Source organism: Callithrix jacchus, chromosome 7, assembly GCF_049354715.1.
Source record: "Callithrix jacchus isolate 240 chromosome 7, calJac240_pri, whole genome shotgun sequence".
Taxonomy (NCBI): Eukaryota; Metazoa; Chordata; class Mammalia; order Primates; family Cebidae; genus Callithrix; species Callithrix jacchus.
In genome coordinates, this window is record NC_133508.1 from 129276664 (window position 1) to 129298536 (window position 21873).

Below are 21873 nucleotides of genomic sequence, written 5' to 3' on the forward strand. Positions count from 1 at the left end.
TAGGTGCTGCACATCCTTCTGACACATCCCAAGGAAGTGGCACTAGCCTCATTTTAAACAAAGGAAAGTAAGCTCAACGTGCTTAAGTAACTGTTTCAAGGTTGCCCCAGTCACCCAAAGCTTTAGACTTGGCCCTCGTTGGGGCTCTTTCTCTCAGGAGGCAGAGTCCTGCCGTGTTGGGCGTTGCAGTAATCAGGGCAAGAGAGAAGATGGTGCCCATGGAGATGGAGAAAAGGGGACAGGGTTGAGTGGCCAGGGAGAGAATCCACCAGGTGAGGAGAGGGAAGGGGTGACCAAGCAGTCTACAGTGAACATCCAGCACAATGCCTGGGCTACTGTGCCAACACTTTTTTTTTTTTTTTTTCTAAGATGGAGTCTCACTCTGTCACCCAGGCTGGAGGGCAGTGGCACCATCTCTGCTCACTACAACCACCACCTCCCCGGTTCAAGCGATTCTCCTACCTCAGTCTCCCAAGAAGCTGGGATGACAGGTGCATGCCACCACGCCCAGCAACTTTTTTGTATTTTTACTAGAGATGGAGTTTCACAATGTTAGCCAGGATGGTCTCAATCTCCTGACCTCATGACCCACCCACCTTGGCTTCCCAAAGTGCTGGGATTACAGGCATGACCCACCATAGCCAGCCAGTACTTCCTGTGAGAATCAAAATGTGGTCACAGATTTAGGGGCAAGATCTACTGTTTTGTAACTTACTTTGAAATATATCCAAAAAAATGAGATGGATTGACAGATGGAGAAATATTTGATAAAGCAACTATTGCAAAAGGCTAATTGTGGAATCTAGATGTTCTCTGTACAATGGTTTCAACATCTCTGTATGTTGAAATTCTTCATTAAAGAAAAGTTGGGAGAGGGGGGCAATGCTCATAAAAAATTAAGGCCAAAAATGCCTTAAGAAACCTTCCTCGAATAGTACACTGGCGTCACACTGCTGCTTCGGAGAGCAAACTGGTATAATTTTTCAGTGGTATCTAAGGCCCCACAAAAGGTACATATCCTTTGACCCAGCAACTTCCTGCTAGGACTTTATCCTGAAAAAAAATAACTAGATAAGTTTGCAAAGGGTACAGAATGTACAAGTGAAAAAAATTAAGACTTAAAAGAGGGAATGAAAAATCCCTGTGGAAATGACCAGGCTAAAGGATATAGGTTAAACTCTTAAGTATGGTGCAGACCCGTCCTCTCCTCAGAGAACAGACACAGTGGAGGAGTAGGGGGAGAGGATTTCCTCTGGGGAAAAAGAAAGCCTCTTTGGCCAACAAAGGAAAGAGGCAGTGTGATTGTAGGAAGTTTTCCTTTGAATATCTTGGAGAGATGCTCTTCTGCCACCAGCTGTTCCATCACCGCCTTCCAGGTAAAATGCCCACCAGGCCTTCTTGGAGCACTCTACTCTTTTTCCATAGATTTTCTCAAACACATCCATGGGTTCAATTCCCATCTTCTTTACAGAAACAACTCCAGTCCATCTCAGACTGACTGACCTTTTTCTTTCTTTCTTTTTTTGAGACAGTCTTGCTCTGTCACCCAGATGGGAGTGCAGTGGCACAATCTTGGCTCACTGCAACCTCCGCTCCCCAGGTTCAAGCGATTCTCATGCCTCAGCTTCCCAAGTAACTGGAATTACAGGCGCCCACCACCATGCCCAGCTAATTGTTGTATTTTTAGTAGAGACGGAGTTTCATCATATTGGCCAGGCTGGTCTTGAACTCCTAGCCTTATGTGATCCACCTGCCTTGGCCTCCTGAAGTGCTGGGATTACAGGTGTGAGCCACTGCACCCAACCCAGACTTCTTTTTCTAAGCTCCAGACCTGAATATTCAACAGCTCCTTCATCATCTACTTTTGTCTCATCAATACCCAATCTCAATCTGCAGAACTCAGGATCTTTAACCCCCATGCCTGTTGTTCCTCCTTCATTCCCTCCCTCAGTAAATGGCACCCACCTCCACCTATATATACCTGGCACCCCTTCCCCTTCCTCACCCAATGGATTCTCTCCCTGACCACTCAACTGTCCCCTCCTCTCCATCTCCACGGGCATCATAATCTCTCTTGACCTGACTTCTGCAACACACTCGTAATTCTTATCTCCACCAAAATGTCTTCTGCAGAAAAGACTAATTGATCTTCAGAAAAACCCAAGTCTGATCCTGCTTCTCTCTGCTTTAAAAGACTTACTACTCTATCTCTGCTGTCCAGATGAAGCCCCAAAACCTCACCATGACTTACAAAGCCCTCCAAGATCTGGCCCTGCTTTCTACCATGGCCCATCCTCGCACTCCCCGGGCACTTGCTCCCTGTGTTTTGGCCATTCTGGTGAGGCACAGAAGTGCTCACTGTCTGCCAATAGCCATTGTTCTCCTTTCTCCAAGTGCCAGCTGGTCACACAGCCACCCAGAACAAAAGCTACGTTTCCCAATCCTGCTAGCAGCTGGCAGCTTCCTGCAGGAAGGGAAAGAGATCAGTTCTGCCACTTCCTGCTGCCTGCTGGCTGGAAGGTGGATGTGACGGGTGGCACGAGAGCAAGCCTTTGGGGCCATGAGACAGAAGCAGCATGCCGAGGAGGGCAAAGCCACTGATAAGCTGCCTGGATATTTGATTAACATGGTGCCACCAGACCAGCTCTGAACTACTTTTTTTAAAATAGGAAATACATGTAAACTTTTTTCTTATTTAAGCCAATGTTATATGGGGTTTCTGACATTTGTAGCTTAACCTACCCTAATTAATGTACTTGTCTTCTTTTATTTCGTCAGAAGTGCCAACCTTTGTCCCAGGTGACCCTCTGCATAGCAAGGTTTCCTCCAGGAACACCTTCCCCGCCGCTTCTGTTCCTTACCTCCACCATGGCATGACAAACTCCGGCTCATTCTACTGATCTCTCGAGCAAGCTCCCCAAACCTCCCTTGCTGTGCTAGATCTGTATTTTTTCATACGCTCATGGTACTCTCTGTTTCTCTCCACAGCACTTCCTGAGATTAGATGCACATAATTATTTGTGCAATTATTGGTTTTGCATCTACATGCTCTCAAAGACTGCAAACACCCCAAAAGAATAGAACCCAACCATTCTGTCTGCTGTTGACTGCCCCACTCCGGCACGGTATCTGGCACATAGCAGGCACTCAATTATTGCTGAGAAAAGGGGAAGAGACTGGGCGTGGTGGTTCATGCCTGTAATCCCAGCACTTTGGGAGGCTGAAGCAGGTGGATCACGAGGTCAAGAAATCGAGACCATCCTGGCCAACATGGTGAAACCCTGTCTCTATTAATAATACAAAAATTAGCTGGGTGAGGTGGCACACACCTGTAGTCCCAATTACTCGGGAGGCTGAGGCAGGAGAATCACTTGATCCCAGGAGGTGGAGGTTGCAGTGAGCCAAGATCATACCATTGCACTCCAGCCTGGCAACAGAGCGAGACTCTGTCTCAAAAAAAAAGAGGTAGGGGGTCAGGGAAGAACCATGGGATGATGCATGCTGCATGGGCTTCCCAGGCTTCCTGCTTTCACTCTTTACCTGAGAGCCAAAGCCTCATTATACTAAAAGCGGGAAGAGAGGCGGGGAACACCAACCATGAAATGAGAGAGGCGGCATTTTTAGCTGCTAAGAATCAAGTTCCAGTTGGGGCTTCCCCACCTTCAACTGTCACAGAACGCGGGAAACACAAATCTGTTTGTCTTCTCTTCCCGAACACTCTCTGGCCAAGCCCTTCTCTCCAGGTGTCAGGACAATCCTCTCCCTCTCTGTCAGCACACCATGCCCCAGTCTCATCCTGCCACTTCTGGGTCAGGCCTGAGCCTTCCTGTCCCTCTCCCTCTGCCACAGTCCTCTCATGAACTTGTCTCCCATCCTTTCCCCTTGGCCTCATCATGGTGCCTTCCGCAATCTGTCCGCACAAGGCTAGGGCCAGCTCCATTCAGGAAGGCTTCTACCTAGGAACAGCATGATCACCCCACAGGCCCTAGCACAGGTGCCTGAGTTAACACAGCAGCTCGGATCCTCACTTGACCACCATGTGGGCCACAAAGGCTCGGAAAGCAGGAAAACATGCTCTAAAACCCCATCTGACTCATCTGCTCACTTTTGTGGTGACCTGTGAGCTCTGGAGCTGCTACTGAAGGCCCTCACTGGCAGCTGAGAAGGCTGGGAGTGTCTCCTGTGGCCACAGCTGAAAACCCACATCCTGTCTTCCCTACACAATCTCTTCCCTGCAGTCAAGAGCCAAGTGAGCAACGTGCTCTGATGATGCTCCTTATCAGCACAGCAAAACTGCATTACCACGTAAGGATCAGCCAGAGCATGGACGATGAGGAATGAACATGCCTGAAAGCAACAATGCTCATCAGCACCCACACCTGCTCACTTTGCACCACACTTTACCATGAAAAGGCATGGCAGATACTTCATCTGAAGCCTCACAGAAACTCTGTAACCCACTACAAGTAAACTGTTGTGAGTCACAGAGGTGCATGCGTATTTCAGAAAAGTGCTTCCTGGCAGTAATGCACATACAGATTCCCCTCCAGAGATGTTCCTCACTGGTGCCTCCAAATCTGGATATTTCAGTTTATTGTGGGCATCTGGTATGTGCTGAGTCCAGGACTCCTTAAGGATAACTCACAAAGAAATCTAACTTTTCACTGTACTCAAAATGTGAGCTGAGTTTAATACTCCTCTACTGGCTACCCGAGAAATCTGATCTCAAAATTTTGCTGGGTGTGTGTTCTGTTTGAACTGAAGTCAGGCTCTGCTCTTCCGTTTGGTATATTCTCCTCAGCCACCAGCAAAGAGACCCAGACCCCTTCACCCACAAGATGCTTCTTCTACTGACAAAAACATTTACTGACCTGAAGACAGCACAGATTCAAATCAACTCTGTGGTGAGAAACTCCACAGGTGGCCCAGAGCAGGGCCACACAGCCAAGACCACTGCCAAGCCAGCCTCCTTCACAAAGCAGGCCCCCACCACTCGGATGCTCAGCAGCTGGGCCACCTGAAGCCACACTGCGTAGCACATGGTGGCTCCCGGCGCCACCACCTTGTGTGAAAAGCTGAGAGTTAACTCTTCATATGTATGGTTACCATACCACTAGGGGCCAGACATCTTGTCCATGTTGTTTCTGATCCTCACAATGCCACTGTGAAGACTGTTAATGTCCCTGTTTTAGAGTGATGGAAAACTGGAGCTTAAGAGAGGCTAAGAAACTTGACAAAGGTCACACATCAGCAGGAAGTGGCAATGGGGGATTTGAACCTGGGTCTCTGAGACTCCTGCTCCAGGCTCTTCCCCTGGCAGAGCACCACCTGCCTCTGTGTTGCACTTCTCAGTTCCTCACCTCGGGACTGTGTGAACAGATGCATAGGCCCAATGTAAACATTCATTCACGTCTACTAAAATAAATTGCTTGGTTCATACTTATCATGTTTGGTTGACTTAAAAGACTTCATAAACTTAATGAAACTCCTTTCTCATTTTACCAAATGCCCTCCTCCATCCTTTTCACTAATGCTTGCTTATCTGGACACATGGGAAATGTCCCTAAGATCTGGCTATAACATCAATGTCTAAATTCCCAGTTCCACTTAAAGAAAAAATCAAGTGGACTCAGCCTTTCATTATGTCCTTTAGCTGCAACACAGCATTCCAATCGCAGCTGCAGAACCCCCACACCCTGCTGGCTGCAGGCCAGCTCCAAAACTTGACAGAATGCAGACAAAGCATTTGGGAACAGATGCATTTGCTGCACACACTTTAAATTTAATCTGTGCCAAAAGAAATTACTAATATCACACCTCATGCAACATGGACAAAAATACTGATGGAGGGGGGTAATATTTTGGAGAAGATATAGTAAGTTTCACATTTAATAAATGTGATCCTCAAGCATTCTAAATACAAACGCACACCAAGTTGACACAAACATCTGGTACCTATTCCACATAATTTTCAGCACTCGGATTCCCCATATCACCCAGGGTACTAATGAAGAGCGTGTGTTCAGCTGTAATAAAAGTGGTAAAGATGCAGAGGGAATTAAGGGGTAACATTATAGCCTGGGACCAAGACATCGCAGTAGGGAGATTTTATTCTAAAAACACCATTGGCTAATAAGGTTTCTGTTATTGTCCCACAGAGAATTCTGAAATGCTGTCAGCTGCAAAGAGGGACAAACTCCCACAGATTGTGAGGCTGGGTACTGCAGGGTCTATTCTGCCTTTGGGCTGAAAATCCTTTCTGCCCCCGTGGGATGCAAGAATCTGTAAGAAAGGGCACCCAGGATGATTTCTCGGCCAATGGCACAGCCTCACTTTAATCAAGCTTCATAAGAAGGAATGTTACCAGCACCAGGATATGATACAAAAACAAAGCTCCAAGAAAAAAACACCTGGAAGGCCCTGAGCTCAAAAACACGCCTGGCGTGTACATAACATATGCTCGTGTTTGTAGCATCTCAAATTACAACTCCCTGCAACTACAGCCCCTTGGGGATGGAGCTGTGGAATGTACCACCGTTAAAACTCCAAAGAGGGCCCTTCTACCACCTGGGTTTTTCAAAAGAAAACCTGACTTCAGGCTGAAGCTTACTCTAGTAGGAAAAAGATAGATATGTCCTAAAACTCGTAATTTGGATTTCTCAGGGGGAAAAAAAACGTAGATGTTTCTATAGCACAGCTCTTAGGTGTATCTTATTAGTTTCTTCCAACCTCCAAGCAAAATCTAAATCCACACCTTCCTCCTAACAAACTAACCCTCTTCCAAGAAGTCAACCACCAGCTTGTTGGGCCAAAAGCCAGTGCATATTCATGTATTGTTGTGTTAAAATCATGGAGCAACCATGTTGGAGAATTTCCTGTGTTCAACTGTGTTTTCAAATGTTCAAAAGGAAACAAAAGGCTTAGGAATCCAAATTCTCAAAATGTTGGGAAGTGCCAAGCTATAAAGGGTATGTACTCTTCCATCTAAGCAAGATACCACTATACAACCTGGAAGTGCCAAAAGAGGGGGACTTCTGCAGCTCGGTGAGGAAGTGGTGCTGTTATGTTTGTGGGTTTTGTAACCCGAAGTGAAGCAGGGGCATGTCTCAGAAGTCACCACTGGACATAGCAAGTGGTGTCCTTGTATTACAGAAACACCGGGAAATACTGAACCGGGAAACGGAAGCTGGGTTTTAAGTATTCCATGATCTCGTCATCTATGACAGGCTTGACTTACAGATCAAATGAGGCACTTGTGAAATATATGTGAAAACGCTTTACAAACTTCAAGTACTATTAGACACATAAAGTCCCTTGAGGGAAAAAGAAATGAATGAGAACATTTTCTCTAATCGAAAACTGTTTTCTTTAAAAACTTTTAGAACGAATAATAAAATATCTAAGATAAGATGTTCTTATGCTACTCCCTAGCATTACTCCCCAGAAATTATTTCTATGAATGGCACTGGGAAGACTTAAAATAAAACTATGGCTCAGCATGTACTCCCTGTAATCATGCCTGTAATCCCAGCACTATGAGAGACCAAGGCAGTACTGCTTGAGGCCAGGAGTTCAAGACCAGCCTGGGCAAAATAGCCAGACCCCCATCTCTTTAAAAAGTTTTTTAATTAAACTATGCACAATATTACAGTAAAAAATGCTGTTCTCTGAGCACATTCTGGAAGTACAACTCTCAAAGGTGAGAACAGTCCATGTTTCTGCCTCCAGAGAATTCTAGCAATCCGTAAAGATAGTCATTTGGCACCATCTTGGCCAACTGTTCTTCTGATTTACTGTGTTAGGGTTTTTTTGGTTGGTTTGGTTTGGTTTTTTTGGAGACACAGTCTCACTCTGTCGCCCAGGCTGGAGTGCAGTGGCGCAATCCTAGCTCACTGTAAACTCCAGCTCCTGGGTTTCAGAGATTCTCCTGCTCAGCCTCCTGAGAAGCTGGGATTACAGGTGTGCACCACCACACCCGGCTAATTTTTGTATTTTTAGTAGAAACCGGGTTTCACCATATTGGCCAGGCTGCTCTCAAACTCCTGGTCTCAGGTGATCCTCCTGCCTCTGCCTCAGCCTCAGCTTCCCAAAGTGCTGGAATTACAGGCATGAGTCACCACACCAGCCCTGATTTACTTTTGATCTATAAGATGGTATACCTGTTCCTGCTCTTCTGACAAGAAGAAAACTTAGACAGAAAGAGACACTGGCTACAGCAATTCATTTTTGAGGAGATACGAATCTCCTCTTATCTCCTCAAATTACTGCCTAAATGGCTCAGCACAGAGACCAAGAACAAATCCAAAGGTTTGAAGGATGGGAGAAAATAGAATCTTTTTTTCTCCTACCCTATGAATTTGGCAGATACAAAATAACTGAAGGATAGTACACTTCTTTATTAAAATGCAAATGCTTTATCAACTTAGATTCAAAATATTAAACTGAACTTTATACCAAAAAAATTACAACTTAATTCCTACTAATGCAATATCTGATGGCAAAGTAAGACGTGCAGAGCTACAAAGCTACTCCTCATTAACCCTGAGGGATGACAGTACCAAAACTGTTCATCTCTCAGACCTTGACTTGTACCTAAGATGATCACTAAACTGAGTTTCTCTTTTTCACCTTTGGCAAACTGGTGTCTAGCAAGAAAGAAAAAAATAGGAGAAAGAGAGGTAAGAATGTGTGTAAAATCATGGGGGAATAACACGATTGTATGTGGCATGCTCAGGCCTGGTGAGTGTTCTGTTAGGGCTGGTGGGCAGGGAAGCAGAGAGAAGAGGCAAGATGAGAAGCTGTTAGGGGGTTGGTCAGAAAGGGTGAAGGAGGAAACCACACTGCTGCGGAGTTGAATCGTTGCCTGTAACTGCTGATCCTGATTGCAAATAGAAAACCATAGGTTAAAAAAGGAAAAGCTGCAAACTTTTGGTTTGGCTGTGCAAAATATTATTAATTACAGCCATGTGTACACACTGGGCCATGAACTAAAACACATTTATGTTAAGGAATTTATACATAATCAGGGTACTCACAATTGGTTAAAGGAATGAGTCAAATGCTTAACACTGAATGCCAAATTACTCAGCTTAATATATAGGTCAAACCCAATTAAGACTAAACGATTCCTTCCTCTTCAGGTCAGCTAGCCCGCTACTTCAGGTGCTTCTGTTAGGAGGGAAACAGAGCTGACAGTCTGCAGAGAAATCTATGAACACCTGATCAGTGGTGCTCTTGTTCCTTTCACAGTGAAGCTAAAAGGCTCTGAGAACCTGTGAAGCTGGGTTTTCCACAGCTCATAGCAGTTATGGGCCCATCAACAGAACTACTCAGTGTAGACCGGGCCTTAGAGAGACAAGATTGTGCCCAGCTCAGGTGCTGTGGCTCAGACCACAGTTTGTTCGTTCGTTTGTTTTTTGGTGGTAGGGGATGGTGGGGGGGTGGGAGGTCTGGCTCTGTTGTACAGGCTCACTGCACACAGTACAGTGGTGCAATCTGGGCTCACTGCAACCTCTGCCTTCCAGGTTCAAGCCATCCTCCCACCTCCACCTCCTGAATAGCTGAGACTACAGGTGTGCGCCACACCAGCTCAGGTCTTCTATTTTGTGTAGAGACGAGGATTTGTCATGTTGCCCAAGCTGGTTTTAAACTCATGAGCTCAAGCAATCTACCCAACTTGGCCTCCCAAAGTGCTGAGATTACAGGAATGTGCCACTGAGCCTGGCCCAGAACTACACTTTTGTATTGTACCTGATAAATTTCAGAGGTCCCTTAAACTGTTATACCTGTTTTTAATATTATACTTTTCCTTTATAGCAAATATAAGCTTTTATAAATCTATTGCTTCATTTATTTGGGCACATGTTTGTGTGTCCTCCACTTACCAGAAATTCTTTGAGGGCAAGGACTGTGCTTCTTTTTTTTTTATTTATTTTTTTGAGACAGAGTCTCCCTCTGTCACCCAGGCTGGAGTGCGGTGGTGCGATCTAGGTTCACTGCAACCTCCGCCTCCCAGGTTCAAGCGATTCTCCTGCCTCAGCCTCCCAAGTAGCTGGGATTACAGGTGCGCACCACCACACCCGGCTAATTTTTGTATTTTTAGTAGGGATGAGGTTTCACCATGTTGGTCAGGCTGGTCTCGAACTCCTGACCTGGTGATCCACCCACCTCACCCTCCCAAAGTGCTGGGATTACAAACTTGAGCCACCATGCCCAGCAGGACTGTGCTTCTTTTACTTCCTCTCTCCCAGTGCTTGACACAGTGCTTGGCATGTGGCATGTGTGTGTAAACATGTGCTGAGTGATGAATTCATGTGCCAAACAACCCCACTCCCAAGCTGCCAATTCTCTAACAACCATGGAGCCAGTCTCCTAGGTTTATCCCAGCATCACCACATTTTAGGCTTCTTTGTAACCTGGAGCAGTTAGCCATTTCCCTGTCTCTGTTTCTTTATACAATGGGGATAACAATAGGATCTGCCCCATAAGACTGTTCTTAGGATCAACTCATTTTTATTATTGTGTTACTGCAATAATTATTACCATCTCTTCAACTATGAGATGCGTTCTGGCAAAAAAAGAAAAAATGCAAAAAAGAAACTTTATCAAAGAACTTAGCTAACGGAAACTACATCATTTCAGTGCCAACCCTAGCTCTGCGCTTTCTAGCAGGCAGGATAAAGAGAAAATATGATGCTTACATAGATATCATAAAAAGGGAACAAATCACAGGCAGGTATGGTGGCCCACACCTGTAATCCCAGCACTTTGGGAGGCCACGGTGGGAGGATTGTTTGAGCCCGTAAGTTTGAGACCGGCAACAGAGTGAGATCTGATCTCTACAAAAAATTAAAAAATTAGCCAGGCATGGTGGTGCTCACCTGTAGTCCCAGCTACCTAGGAGGCTGAAGTGGGAGAATCCCTTAAGCCCAGGGAAGTCGGGACTGCACTGAGCCAAGATAGTGCCACTGCACTTCAGTCTGGGTGACACAGCGAGATCTTGTCTTTAAAAATAATAATAGGAAACATCTTATTGCAAGAAAATAATTTTCCTAGGCCTCAATTTAAGAGGCCTACAGTAAAGCAAGGATCAATGATTTTTATTGATCCTATAATATGCATTAATGTGGGTATGAAAGCAAGAAGCAAATTGGCATTTATTTGCTAAAAGCATGTGGGGGAGTTTATAATCTCGGTTTTTAAAAATATGCCATGATATATATCAAAAATTTTGGATTTTGCCGTGCTTGAGTCAACAAGCAATTTTTGAAAGGATAAAATCTAAGCAGAGATATCAGTTCAATAAAAGGCTGAGAAGGGTGTAATTCAATCAAATTGTATTTAACCTAAAAATAAAAGATAAATTACTGTACTATTGTTTAATAAACTCTCCTCAAAAAAATTAAAACTGGGATGAGATATCTATTCAGAAAAACATCTACTGAGCATGCTCACAACAAAACATACTGTAACACAGTAACATACTGTAAAACATACATCTGTACCTGACAAAGCAACCTTTCCAAACAGATGTGTCATATGATGTTTCAAAGCTGAATCTTTTTTTTTTTTTTTTAAGTTTGTCACATTCAGTGAAAGCAATCCGTTTGTCTGAAATCTGTGTGTGTTATTTTGGAGAAAACTTTGCTTTGGTGATTTTCCACTCTGGATCAACTAGCTCCTTTTCCTCCCAAGCGAACCTTTCTAAACCACATTGCCAGAGGGAACTCACCTTTCTCCCATGGAGACAGCGCTAATACTTGCAAATGGTCAAACTGAAAATAAAATCCTTTGCGTGCCATTTCCTCCAACAAAAAGAGCTTTGTTTCAAGATTTGCACAGAAAAACATATCAAAGCTAGATCTATTGCTTGAAAGAGTAATTCCTTCTCAGTGTTTCATATCATACTCCTTTCTTACCACCTTACTTCATCTGGCCCAAAGAACCACCTTCCCACCACACAGTAAATGCCTCATTTATTCAACATTGACTGGCAATGAGATATTCCACATAAGCAAATTTTCCAAATAACTAACTCTTTACTTGTTTCAAAAAAGAAAGTGACTTTAGTCATTTTTAAGGGAAATCTACATAAAATATACTACATGCATAATTTCTGCCTGGCCATCTTAAATGTTTTGAGCATCCTGAAACTCACTTACTGTAATTTTTTTTTCTTAAAGATGTAGGGTTACCATTATGAATACTAATTAGTTTATTAAAGCTTGGTATGATTTCAGTTACTATCTCTACCAAATGGTCCCATATTTCTGTGCTTTATAGTTTTGTTTTTGTTTTTGAGATGGAGTCTTGCTCTGTCGCCCAGGCTGGAATGCAATGGCGTCATCTCAGCTTACCACAACCTGCACCTCCCAGGTTCAATTCTCCCTACCTCAGCCTCCCAAGTAGCTGGAATTATTGGTACTCACCACCAAGCCTGGCTAATTTTTATAGCTTTGGTAGAGATAGGGTTTGGCCAGGTTGGTCTCTAACTCCTGACCTCAGGAGATCCACTCACCTCTGCCTCCCAAAGTGCTGGGATTACAGGCATGGACTGCCACACCTGGCTGCTTTATAGTTTGGCCTATACTTTTTATAATTCTGGGGTTTTTTCCAACTCTGACTGCATGAAGTGTCTCTGCCTCAAGCCTATCACTTACCATCTTTTACACACTTATATACTCAATTTTAAGTCAACCAAGTCTGGATGAAGACCAGAAGGTGACGGACTTTGATGGCTATTTTCCTTGAAACTCACTAAAACATTCTGGCTTCCTTCATGACACACAAACCTGCTGTAAAACTGATGCTGTATAATAATATTAGTGATAACATTAGGGACACTGTCCATAGTAATCTAATTTAAATGGCAAACCATCAAATAAAGTGAAACTTATACACTAGAGGTGAACTGTTGAAAATTTAGTTTACACCAAAACCATGCTAAAAGCTCTACTCTCCTATTGCTTCTGGGGCTTCATGGATTTTAGAAGTTCTAAGAGAAAAAAACCAAATGTATAACTAGGTCTGACAAAGTTCGTGTGGTCCCTCAATCCTATTTTCTCATGGCAACCTCCCCTTTTCTTTCAGGATGAAGAGATATTTAACCTGTACAGCCCAGATTAATTACAATTTTAGCATAATTTGCAAATTTTTCCATTCTAGTTTCTCAATGGAAGTTGTATTCACCATTCCTCCCTGTCTTCATTCTTGAGTCAGTGCCAGCAAGCACTGTTGATAGAAATAGATACTCCTACCAGTGCTCCCTGGTCTAGGTCAGTACGAATGATCTACCATAAACCATAGAGTCCAGGGCCAGTTAGAAAGCACCACCTCACAAAGAAAACACATAACGAGACACTCTAAGGCCCCTCTATGGCAGCAGAGGGAAATTCCTTTTTGTCAACAGGGACTGGTTTCATGGAACACAGTTTTTCCAAGGACCAGGGAGAAGGGGACAGTTTCAGGATGAAACTGTTCCACCTCAGGTCATTGGTCATTAGTGAGATTCTCATAAAGAGCAGGCAAACCTAGATCCTTCGTATATGCAGTTCACAGTAGGGTTCACACTCCTATGAAAATCTAATGCCACCGCTGATCTGATAGGAGGTGGAACTTAAGCAGAATGTTCGTTTGCCTGCTGCTCACCTCCTGCTGTGTAGCCCCGGTTCCTAACAGGTCTGTGGCCTGGGCACCGGGCAACCCTGCTCTATGATACAGCAATAACTTTTGCAGCTTTCTTTTTTTTGTTTTTTTGGATATATTTCTGTTTATTGGCCAATATAAAATGCTTGCAGAGAATCATAAACAAACATAGCTCTGCCAGTATCTACACATGCATATGGCTCAAGATTTAATAAAATCTCTATAAATAACACATTTATGAGAAAAAAGCCATTTTCTAAAATTCAACCATGATGTGGAATCTTTCCTGCCTTTCCATGTTAATCAGAAGTAGGGGTCCGAATTCACTCTTTGCAAACCATTAGTATGTAAGGAAAGACATATGTATATGTATGTACACATGCATACATACCAAAGGCTATTTCTGTTTCTCAGACTCAAGAAGGTTCACTCTCTAAGCTCCTTCCTGAAGTGAAATCGTTTCTTTGCCCCAAGAGATAATTCATAATTTATCCTAGATTTCAACCTTTTTTAGTAAAAAGTATAGGAAGTTACATGGAAACAATGAATGGAAGTGTACTTTTTTTAATCAAACAAGAACAGGAAACTTTCAGTGGTTTATGATAAAACGACATATTTGAGCCAAAGAAAAACAAACTATGCTCAACCCCTTTTTATTCCCCCTCATCCAAAACATGTAAGAACTGACAACCCAAGTCAAATCTTGACACCAGGAAAAAATTAATATTTATCGGCTTCAAAAGTATAATTTCCCAAATTACTTAACAAACCCCTTCAAACAGGCCTACACCTACTTCTATTATTGTATGACCAAAATGAGTCATAATAAGACTTTGGAATATTAAAGACAATAAGCGAGGAAATTCCAGAAAATATAAAAACTATTTCAGGGAGCCAAAACAGAACTATATTTATTTTTCTATCCAAATGCATAGGAATGAATAAACGGGCAAATAAAGCAGCCTCTCACAAAAGTAAACATATACCTGGCTGCAGTTTTGCAACATAGTCTTCCAAATTACCACCTCCTCCACATTAGAGAAATTATTTCCCTAAACAAAATTCACCTCCAACACTCTCCAAACTGTGAAAACCTCTACTATACTGTGAGCAATTTAAAAGCAGGCATTTTTGAGGCCAGGCATGGTGGCTCACGCCTGTAATCCCAACACTTTGGAAGGCCAAGGCAGGTGGATCACTTGAGGCCAGGCATTCAAGACCAGAGTGGCCAACATGGTGAAAGCCCGACTCTACTAAAATTACAAAAATTAGCTGGGCGTGGTGGTGGGCACCTGCAATCCCAGCTACTTGGGAGGCTGAGGCAGGAGAATCACTTGAGCCCAGGAGGCAGAAGCTGCAGTGAGCCGAGATCACACCATTGCACTCCAGCCTGAGCCACAGAGGGGCATTCTGTCTCAAATTAATTGATTAATTAATTAATGAAAACTAAAAACAGGTATTTTTGAACACACAGCAACTAACACATAATAGAGGCCTCCATAAATGTTACAGAAAGAAAAAGCCCACACTGAATTCTCATTCAGTGTAGTCATAGCAAGACTACCCAGCTTACCTACAGTAAGACATCCCAGCTATTGAGGAGGCTGAGGCAAGAGAATCACTTGAACCTGGGAGGCAGAGGTTGTGGTGAGCTGAAATCATACCACTGCACTCCAGCCTGGGTGACAAATTGAGTCTCCATCTCGAAAATAAAATAAAATAGGGATAATCCTGTCCTAGCTAATCCTCAGGGTCATCATGAAAACAAATGAGATCATGCATTTGAGAAGTTTTTTAATTAAATTAGGAAGTTTTATAAAAATATAAAGATAACACCAATAAATATATGAAAAATCAATAGAAAAGAACCTCCTATCTCCTCACTACTTCTGCTTACTTTACAGAAAAGAAGCTCATGGCATACAATGAGAACTGGGGGAGCACAGAAGAAAGAACACTACACTTGGACCTAGAAGGCCTGGGTTCCGGGCTCATCTTTGCCCTTAACAAGCTCCTTGACTTAGGGCCCCTTTCTTGGTTGCCTCACCTGGAGCTAATATTACATACCTTGCTAAAATGACTTAAAGGAAAAGATAGCAAAGAATTCGATAAACTTTATAGTGTGATCCCTATAGAAGAGACAAACGAATTCAATCTGCTGAACAACAAGTTTGGACTTTAATGGTTTGTGTTATAAAATCAACTGACAAGGAAGGAAGCTGGCTATAATCAGATTCTTCTCAAACACCCCAAAGAAGAAAGCCAACCAAGACAGAGGACTGGAGAAGCCTCCACAGTGTGAACCTGGAAGGGCTCACCTTGTACATTCATTACCTAATGAAACAGGGGCGTTCGAAATAGGAATTCTGAACCTGTCACTGTGGATCAGAACCCCCCTGAATGCACTTAAACCCGTGAATTGAAATACTGGTTTGGATTTCTCCATTCCTGGTTAAGATAGAGCCAAATCCTATTTCTAAATGTGGATGTTCAACATTCCAGAATAAACAGCAGCTCATGGAGAAAGCAACAGAAGGATGGCAAGAGAAGAAAATAGACCAACAAACTACAACAGATTGGTCACTTAGTAATTAAAAAAGAAAAAAACAAAAAGAAAACAATCCATCTCAAAGTTCAACTCAAGGCTGAATTCCTATCAGAAAGCTACCAGAGGCCAAAGACTACATCTGCATAATACTTTAAATCTGAGCCTGGTCTTTGAGAAAACATTTGACAAAGATTATCAAAACATCTATTTTTGTTTCTTTCTGCTCATTTTTTTCAATTATTTTTCCCTAACCCCTACACTTCACTGACCACTCCTGCTTTCTCAACTGCAGTAAGCAAATACATACTAAGTTGGATAACATGTTATATCTATTCTTTTTTTTTAATTGGATATTTTCCTTTTGTAATTATGAGAGAAGAGCAGACATACATGCAACTAACAGCCAGCAAAATGGGCTGGCACAGCCACAGTGTCGGAAGGGCTCCTGATTCTTCTGGGTTAGCAAATGTTCACCTAAATCAAGTGTATCACCTATTTCAGCTATGCAGTCTCTTCCATCTTTATGGGACTGTATTTTGAAAAATCACTAGAAACGGTGCAGTTCCCATATATTGGGCTCAACCAAAACTTTAAACTCATGCAATGTGTGCATAATAATTTTACCTAGCAATAAAGTCATATTTTTTATGTCAAAAGCAAAATGGAGCATTAAGAAATTTAATAATATACATTCTTTCATATCCCTTTACAGAATAAAAACTACTTACTTTTTCCCCCCTAAATGAATACAGGATTTCAACTACATTAAGACATGATTATTTTCTATTACTCCCATATAATAGGTATTCTTATTAAAGAAAAAAATCTTAATTTCACCATATATTAATTTATCTAATCTCTGAGTACTTTATCACTTATCATCTCTACAACTACGCATTTGACAGAACCAAACTGTGGCCCTAAGAAATAAGAACTACTGGCGTAGCTAAGAATTCAAGAAGTCAGAATACAGTCTCCAATTATGCATTTATTTCAAATAAGAACAATAACTTTAAACTCTGCCTTAGGCTTTGGACTCACCTCTAGCCTGACATTAAAAAAATACCATGAGGCCTAACTCCAGCTGGCAGTAGTGAACATCCCTAGCTATCTAATAATATTTTTATAAACAAAGCATCACAAAGAACATAACATTCAAATAGCATGGAAACTGTTTTCCACGGTCCATATTTGACAATCTTTTGGGAAAAAAAGTTAATATTACAGATATTAGCACAGTATAATATACAAGATGTAACCCCCTCTTCATACCAAGGTCAGTTGCAAAAGAACATTTTGATCATATTTCAGAAAGTAATATGTAAGGAAAAAGAAAAAAAAAGAACACGATGACCTTTGCAAAATTCTCAAGTGTTCAGATAGAAACTTCTAGAAGTGCTTGCTTGTTTGTTTTCAAATACTGCCTTTTGAAACTACTCACTTTATTTTTAAGCCAGAAATGATGCAAATGTCTGAATTCCTACAGTCACCTCCCTCCCACTGCTTTTAATTGCTCTATAAAGCAATCTCTATGGACACCAATCTTAAACTGCCCTGGCCTTGCCAGGACAAATGTTGGCCCATGTATTCCAGTAAGGCCATGAGCATTCTGAAGGTCAAACAAAATACGTATTATTTCCAATCAGAAGGGAAGCCTGTGCTTTCTGGAACCCGGCCCCAGTTCAACCTTGACTTGGTGCGCTATGAGGCAAGTAAACCAAGAACTGGGAATGGCCTTCCTTTATAATCAGTACTTTCTGAAGGATGCAACTGATAACCAGGAAAAAAAAAGAAAACTGTCAATGTATTTGATAATTTACATCTCCCTCTGTCTTGGCTGTAGTTTTTTACAGATGCATCTACAGATGTTTAAAATAATGATCATTAATAGTTTAGAGTATGTAAATTTGGATTTCTGCCCCACTCCTGAAAAAGACTTGACAGTTATTTAGCTTTTTCTTTTTTTTTCCTTTTATCAAACAAGTTTCCACATGTCCTTCCTATGGCAAACAGTTTCCTAGTGATAATGGTGTTTAAAAGGAAAAAATAAGAAAGGAAAAGAAGAAGCTTTTGGAGTCTACTTTTCATAAAGGGCTAAACACCTAATTGTTCTCAAGCACTAAGGCACATGACATAGCGGCAGTCTGCATGCCTATATTACAAACATATTATTCTCTTTCTTTCTTTGGCACATTGAAACAGAAAAATATCTCAACTGTCTTTTCTACAAATGAGGAGAGAGGGGCCCAGAGAAATTAAGGGGCCGTTTAGCTTGGTAGTCAGCAACTACCACTACAGGGCTCCACCTCCTTCCTGAGGCTGGCCATCCAGAAAGGCCTCATGCTTCCCCAGCTCCACCTGTGAGTTCCTCATCTTCACTCCTCCTCTCTACCGTGCTCAGTGGTCTTCACCACCTCTGTGAGCACCACCTTTCTCTTTCCTGTGAATTCCTGCAGCAGGCTGGTTCTCACAATAACACAGCTGCAAAGCTGAGCATTATCTTTTTTTTCTTTGAGACAAAATAGGGGCGTGATCTTGGTTCACTGTAACCTCCGTGCCCCAGGTTCAAATAATTCTGTCTCAGCCTCTCAAGTAGCTGGGATTACAGGCGCCCACCACCATGACCAGCTAAATTTTTTATATTTTTTGTAGAGACGGGGTTTCACCATGTTGGCTAGGCTGGTTTTGAACTCCTGACCTCAAGTGATCCTCCCAACTTGGCCTCCCAAAGTGCTAGGATTACAGGCGTGAGCCACCACACCCAGCCAAAGCTGAGCATTATCTCAACCATGTCCCCAGCATCTAAGGGAATGTGTCTTCTTCTTAATCCTCCACAGCATCTAGCTTGGCTTTGCACATACTAAGCATTCAATAATTGTTTCTTAAGTGAAATTTTTTGATTAATGAATAAAGTAATATTTCCAAGGTTCCACAGTAAGTGAGCAGCAGAAGCAAAAAATAAAGCCCATGTTGGCTGGGCAAGGTGGCTCACGCCTATAATCCCAGCACTTTGGGAGGCCGAGGCGGGTGGATCATGAGGTCAAAAGATCGAGACCATCCTGGTCAACGAGGTGAAACCCCGTCTCTACTAAAAATACAAAAATTCAGCTGGGCATGATGGCGCGTGCCTGTAGTCCCAGCTACTCAGGAGGCTGAGGCAGGAGAATTGCTTTAACCCAGAAGGCGGAGGTTGCGGTGAGCCGAGATTGTGCCATTGCACTCCAGTCTGGGTAACAACAGTGAAACTCCATCTCATAAATAAATAAATAAATAAATAAATAAATAAAGCCCATGTTTTGCGATGCCCACAGTAGCACACCATAATGAAAATCCAGGGCTGCATCTGTATCGTGTCTGTGGTGAGGTGTGCTCTGTGTTTGTGTGTGCACACACGTGTCCTCACAGCCAAGCACAGAGATTTCTCACCATTAACTCACTCTCCATTTCACATGTTCCCACAGCACCAGCTGCTAGTTTATATTTTCAGTCTTTACTATTAAAAAAAAATTTCAACTGTAACTACATCATTTCCCCTTAGCCCCCGGCTTTGTTTCTTTCTTTTTTTTTTTTTTTTTTTTTAGTAAAGTTTAGGACAGCAGGAAAACTGCTGAGCTGTGACACAAAGAAAAGCTGACTCTGCACATGCCTCATTGTTTTCGATTTTCATTCCAGCACAGTTGTGGCTGGAAACCAGCTTTCAGGATTCCCCGTGGACCTTGCCAGCCCTGGTCCCTGGTGTTTTAAAATGTTACACTTTATACACTACTCAGAGAGGTGTGATTCAACTGAGTATGTTTCCTGTGGTTCTGAGTGAGGCTAATATATACCGTGTATCTTTGTGGAAGCAACCAAAATATGTGTTTGGGGAAAGGAAAAAACATAGGATCAAGGGAGTATTCAGAGATGTAATTACACATACTCAAGTGGGACGTTTTGTGTGTCTTGGAGGTGGGAGATTTAATGTAAACACTGACGGCGCTTGTGCTTTCTGTTATACACATCCTGCATCACCACACACTTGAGCACACATGTGCTAAAATGCTGACACATTCATTACAAGAATATCATTTATCCCATTATGAGTTTTAGAGCTTTGTGTTTTTTTTTTATGGTGGGGTTTTTTCCAGATTTTCTTAGTTTTCTTCCTCAAATACATATGACGACTTATTTTTAAATGTGAGATTATTATTATACCACCAACAGCATTATACCTCCTACAATCCACGGACACAGATCATTTTGCCAGAGGAGAACAGATTCCAAAAGGCTGCTCATTCTTCACGAGCAGCACATTCTTCACGAGCAGCACATTCTTCACAAGATTATTATAAGATACGTCCTTGGGGGGACCTAAAACACAGGGTCCAGGAAGAGCTCAGAAACAACCATTACATCCTGACCATGATCCCACTCCACTGACCTTGTAAGCGAGGCCACTCCTCAAAGAGCAAAGCCATCCCACAGGCTAAAAATAACCCTTTGACCTACACAGAAATTAAAACTCAGAGGAAGCTGAAGCAATTCATCCACTGAAAGCCATTCTCCTGTTTGGAGAGAGCCTACAGTAGTCAGCAGCATCTAAACATACAGCCTTTCCTGGTCATGATTTATTTCTCAGCATGTCCATAGCTTACAATAGCAGGACGTTGCCGTCAAACACCAAGGTCCCCCGGCGTTGCCACTATCCTGAAGTCATGAATCATACCTCCAAGCCCAGTGACAAGGTCAGAGGCTTCACCATCACCTCCCTCCCTTAAATCCACAGGATGCCCACTCTTCACTTCTCTACTCATGCCATGATTTCATTATTTCAAAGACATTCTGCTGTCTATTATTTTTTTCCTTAAAGTTCTTAAAAGAATGAACCAGCTTCAGAAAATGGGGAAAGAAAACCCAAATTGATCCTCAGAAGACGAAAGTTCAAATCTTGAACTGGCTTCTTAGAAGCTGTGTTACTTTATGCAAGCCACATCTTTCTCAGCCTTAGTTCCAGAAAAATAGTGAATAGCAGCACATTCTTCATGAGATTATTGTAAGACTCAAATGAGAGAATACACAATACCTGGCACATATTAAATGCTTACCAACCTTTACCTATGAGCAATCATAATGCTCAGTTCATACTTTTCAGAGGGTGCAGTCATTCAATAATAAAGACCAGTAGGAATAGTTCAAATCTTTTGTAATCTTCTCAGCCAGGTTTGGGCAGAAATGAACTGTCCAACCTCTCTCAAAGGCATTACATCATAACTGTAAGTACACCAGGCTGTAACTACTATCAATGTAAATACACCAACTGTACTACACCATAACCTTACAACATCACTGCTATGGTATTATACAATATGACAGGCATAGGTGTTAACTGCCACAGTATTTATAATAAAATATTTTTAAATAAGCTAAATGTTCATCAATAATGGTATATATACAGCATGAAATACATATGCTGCATTCAAAAGTGTTATTTGTACAGATAGAAATCTCTTAATGACATGTTCTTTTTTAATTGCAGAAGAACATGTAAAGAATGAGACAATTTATTAACCCTCTAAAACTATGTATATTTGTGCATATGCATGCACATACATGCATAGAAAAGGACTGAATCGATAACTCTAACTGTAAATAGTTCTCACCTAAGGTAGGCGTGATGCTAGAGAGGGGCTGGAGAGATGAGA

The 21873-nt window shown here is 42.3% G+C and overlaps 1 protein-coding gene across 8 annotated transcripts in view; it reads right to left on the reverse strand.

Annotated features, from left to right (window-relative positions):
* Positions 1–21873, reverse strand: part of TGFBR3 (transforming growth factor beta receptor 3) — a 218841-nt gene that overhangs the window by 130205 nt on the left and 66763 nt on the right. The gene's annotated exons all lie outside the window — the stretch shown is intronic.